This window comes from Otolemur garnettii, unplaced genomic scaffold (genome assembly GCF_000181295.1).
Source record: "Otolemur garnettii isolate 467f Iridium unplaced genomic scaffold, OtoGar3 scaffold00048, whole genome shotgun sequence".
NCBI lineage: Eukaryota > Metazoa > Chordata > Mammalia > Primates > Galagidae > Otolemur > Otolemur garnettii.
In genome coordinates, this window is record NW_003852443.1 from 5,397,706 (window position 1) to 5,402,993 (window position 5,288).

Sequence of the window (5,288 nt, forward strand, 5' to 3'; positions counted from 1 at the left end):
TAGATAAAGATCGCTGCTGCAAGGCTGCGCAAACACTGAACTCCATCCGACAGAAATCATAGTAAGCAGATGCCTTCTGATGTTTCCATAGGAAATACCTGGGAAACTCTTGTTTCTTTACTGAAATTCAGTCAGCTAAATAAAGCAGAATTATAAATTCTAAGTAGTCTCAGCTGCAACATTGTAAGATCTGTAAATCATTCAGAACTCCAAGCCAGCCCTTCAAATCACTCAGAAAACTTAACAGATTCCTACCGAAGAGTTAACATTTCCAAGCAATGAGCATTTTTAAAAAGCCTCAACATCAACATAAAGTGGTCTAGAACAGCTGTTGTAAAACTCAACATCAATTTTATGTTGGCTCAACTACTAAACAGCAATCACAATGGCATCCCCTAGGAGGTATTTAAGGGCCCAAGTGTATAGCAATTTAAAAACTAAGCAGGAAATCAAAACTAATTCCTAGCGTGTTTACAAAAATACTCCTCCCTATGTTCTTGTACCACCACCTAGTGGTTACGTAGCTCTCAGTCTGACCACTAACAGAAACAAACTAGAAGAAAGAGGGAAGAAAAGGAGGGAGGAAGAAAGAAAGGAAAGCTGAGAAAGAAAAATAGAAGGGAGTGAAAATATGAAGAAAAGAGGAGAAGGAAGTAAAAACAAACTAAAAAACAAAAGCAAAACAAGTACACATATGATAATTTCTCGGTCTTATCATCATAAAATTCATAGAATGTGACGATTAAAATTAAAACGTTATTTAAAACCATTTTGCTTTGCCCATTTATCAAGTATATGAAAATTGTATAGTTGGCATAACAACTGCCTGTCTAAAAAAATGCAGTCAAATTTCTAGGGATGTCTCCTACAGGTATAATTGCCTGTGTGGGAGATGATGTAAATACAAGATTAAAACATTATTTGTAATAGCCTCAATGTTGATCAGGAAATCTGTTTATATAAATTATGGTACATTTATACAGTAGTATGCATAACAGATTACATCCCCGATTGTAAATCCTTATATCATGCTATGGAACAATCTGTAAGAAACTTGGTAGAGTGGGGAGAAAAATGATGAAGAGTAATGTGTTTTATATTTGGCCATTTGTATACAAACATTTTCTTTTATACATGCACAATATCTCTGGAAGGACAAACAAGAAGCTGGAAAGTTACCTCAACAGAGGGGAACCGGTTGAGTTGGAAACCAAGGAGGAAAGGAAACATTTTATAGTTCGAAGCATAGGAATGTACTACCTATTCAAAACTAAATAAACAAATTTTAACTCTAAAAAGTAGTACATGATTTTTAAAAACGGTTACCTGTGGCTTTTTTGAATCAATAGAACACCCCTGAGATTTTCCATTTGAAGACACACTTGTCAAATATAATGTGAAAGCAAATTTACTGTAAATATGACAAAAATGGAAGCTTTGCTTTTTCTCTATAAAAAGAAATGCAATAGCCTACAGGGGAGAAATTATTTATAAAAGACATGAAATTAAAGTGAGAAAATATTAAATATTAAAACATTTTATTTAATTACTTTGGCAAGCTCTGAAGACCTGGGCCGGAGCATATTCTCACCAGGAGAGTGGGGATGTTTCTTCTGCCCTGCTTTGGGCTGAACTGCTTAGAACAGTGAGAAAAGTACCTGGGAGGTAGTACTAAGTGTCTGAAGGAAGCGAAGTCGAGTACTGTTAAGAGATGAAAAGGAGCAGGGAAGGCATAAAGGGCTGTCTTTAGTGGAGGAGGGATGGGATCAGGTCTGTTTGGACCCAAACTCAAATTCCACAAAGGACTGTGCTTCTTAGACTCTAGTCATTGTCTTCCAAGGGAGACTGCACCCACAGCCACAGAGAAAGGCAGATGAGACTGGCAGGAGAATGAAGTCAAACATGTTTCACCTGTCAAACAGAAACACTTTACATATACTATTATTTTTGAACTTTGATATAGGAGTTCTTTATTTTTTACTATTACAGGAGCCTCACAAAATGAACATCTCTGAGAAGTCCCAGAGAAGAGGAAACTGGAAAATAAGTTCGGAGAGGAAGAAATTCAACTCATGAGACTTGCAGAGACTGACATAATGAGGCTGGAAAATGAGTATGAGAACACCAAAGGGATCCTCTTATCTCAACCCACAAGAACGGCTTGTTCTTGCTCAGAGTCAGCTGCACGTGCTGTCTTAGTCAATCTTAAAATCGCTTCCCAAGTCCTTTCAGGGCCCTACCAGGCCCTTAAGGACCTTTCTTCTAGGGTTCCTTTCTGGCGTTGGCCAGGCCCTTGCAGGCCTCTTTCCTTAAGTCTGGTAAGGATCAAGCCAAGCCGTCTCATGAAGCCCCCAGAATGAATGAACATGCTAGAAGCCTCGTCAAAAGAAGGGAAAAGGGCCTTGCCCCTGCTCTTGCAAGATTCGGAGCTCTCACGAGAGGCTCCACCCTCTCACAGCCCTATAAAGGCAGCCACTGCCACAGCTGTGCAGCCACTCCTGTGGACCCAGGCGAAGCGAGCCGGCTGCTGCTGTACGCTTGGTCGCGCGCTCTGCTCTCAGTGGATTGGATCATTGCACCAGAACTCAGCCGGGTGCTGAAGCAGCTGCTGAAAGAAGAAGACACCATGAAAGTGGCCAGCGAGGAGATGGGAAATTGTGCTACATTATGAAAGACTACCAGAGAAATAAAAGGGAATTTTTTATCTCAAGTTTTATTCGATTGTCTGGAAAATACTTTGTCCTTCAGAAGTATTTTGGTATTAATTGCTGTGCAAGAGAGATGGTGTTGTAGTTGACATAGTTGCATCCAGACGGAACAGTGCAGGACACCCCACAGTATGACCCAAGCAAACTAAGTGCAGTCGTAGACCACACGAGCAGGGCACAGACTCAGTACCAGCTAGTAGGGAAGAGCAGTGTCTACAGTACTACTGCACTTCACTTTTAATTTAAAAAGTAATGCACAGTCTCAGGGCTTGAAGTTTGTGAGTATCGAATCCCACTTGAGCTATTGTTTTCCTTCTCCTGAAAAATGGCACTAAGAGGGAGCTGGATGATTTGAAACCATGGAGAGAGAAGATAATCAAGGGAGTACTGGGTTTCTCGGAGCCCACAGTGGTCACAGAAGCAATGAACTGTGTGGGGAAGGGCATAGACAAGAAGAAGGCAGCTGACCATCTGAAACCTTTTCTCGATGATTCCACTCTCTGATTTGTGGACAAACTATTTGAGGCTGTGCAGAAAGACCAAAGCTCTAGGCCAGGCATCCTCAAACTACAGCCCACGGGCCACATGCGGCCCACCTAGGACACTTATCTGGCCGGCCGGGTGTTTTTGCCGCTGCTACCTGTCCTGCTTAGCAGCGGACTCCTCCCGGGGCCTGCAGTCTGGCCCCCCAACGGTCTGAGGGACAGGGAACTGATTCCCTGTTTAAAAAGTCTGAGGACCCCTGCTCTAGGCATTCCAAGTCTAGCAGTGACAGGAGCAGAAAACGAGAGCTAAAGGAGGTGTTCGGTGATGACTCTGAGATTTCCAAAGAATCTTTGGGTGTAAAGAAGTGATGAATACCCTGTTTTGAGAAGGCCAAAGAAGAGCCAGAGGTGATACCTGGTCCTCCATCAGAGATTCCAGGCATGCTAAGTTCCAGATCAAACAGATGATCGAAGCAGCAACAGACAAATTGAGGAGAGAAAAAAACAACTGAGCTTCATTAGCCCACTACACGTCAGCCAAAGACTCCTTCTTCTTCCCAACCAGAGTGACTTCCAACTGGCAACACTATTCAGCCCTCCCAGGCTGCCGCTTTCATAAATGATGCCATTGAGAAAGCAAGAAAAGCAGCTAACTACAAGCTCGAATCCAAGCCCAGCTGTCACTGAAGCAAGGACTCATTGGCAATGCCAACATGGTAGCCCTGGCTAATTTCTATGCTATGGGCATTGCTCCCCCAAAGCTGGAGTTAAAAGATCAAACTAAACCTACACCACTGATCCTAGATGAACAGGGTCACACTGTAGATGCAACAGGCCAGGAGACTGAGCTGACACATTGCATGCCTACTCTTAAGGCCAATATTGGTGCTGTGAGAAGGGAACAATTCAAGCAACAGCTAAAAGAAAAGCCATCAGAATATATAGAGTCCAATATGATTTTTGACCCCAGAGTTTCAATTGCCCCTTCCCAATGCCAGAGATGAACTTTTAAATTTCAGGACAAAGGGAAATTTGAGAAGATTGTTCAGCAATGATGGACCAAGCCTCAACTGGAGAAGCAGAGATCTCACAGGCAGCTCAAAAAACAGGCATCCATACTTCACATAGGCTCACCCTCATTGCTCCTAAAAAGGAATTAAAGGAAGGAGATATCCCTGAAGTTGAGTGGTGGGACTCTTACATCATCCCCAATGACTTTGACCTTAGAAAGGAAAATGCCAAGAGAGAAGATTATTTGGGGATCACAAATCTTGTTGAACATCCAGCCCAGCTTAATCCTCCAGTTGACAGTGACACACCAGTTACTCTGGGGGTATATCTTACCAAGAAGGAATAGAAAAAACTTCCGAGGTAGACAAGGAGAGAAGCACAGAAAGAACTACAACAGAAAGTCAGGCTGGGCCTGATGCCTCCTTCAGAATTTCTAATCTGATGCAAGTATTAGGAACAGAAGCTGTTCAAGACCCCACAAAGGCAGAAGCCCATGTCAAAGCTCAAATGGCAAAAAGACAGAAAACGCATGAAGAGGCCAATGCTGCCTGAAAACTTACAGCAGAACAGAGAAAGGTCAAGAAAATTAAAAAGCTTAAAGAAGACATTTCACATGGGATACACATATCTGTATATAGAGTTCGAAATTTGGCCAACCCAGCCAAGAAGTGCAAGACTGAGGCAACTGTACCTGACAGGGGTGGTGGTCCTGCACAAGGACGTCAACGTGGTAGTGGAAGGGGGCCCCAAAGCCCAGAAGAAATTTAAGCATCTTATGATGCATTGGATAAAGAGGGATGAACAGCCATCTAATACGAAGGGAGATGATGAGGAGGTATCTGATGAGGAAGCTGTGAAGAAAACCAACAGATGTGTACTGGTCTGGGAGGGTACAGCCAAAGACCGGAGCTTTGGAGAGATGAAGTTCAAACGGTGCCCCGCAGAGAACATGGCTTGTGAGCATTTCAAAAAGTATTGGGCTGAACACTTCTGGGACTTTGCACTGAGGGAATCTGTGTTAGAGTCCACTGCCTGAGACTACTGCAAGCCCTTCCTCTCCCTCCTTGCCTTTGTCTCTTCAGTC

At 43.0% G+C, this 5,288-nt stretch overlaps 1 pseudogene; it reads left to right on the top strand.

Annotated features, from left to right (window-relative positions):
* Window positions 1–2,356: 2,356 nt before the first annotated feature.
* Window positions 2,357–5,240, top strand: LOC100949989 (annotated as a pseudogene).
* Window positions 5,241–5,288: the final 48 nt, after the last annotated feature.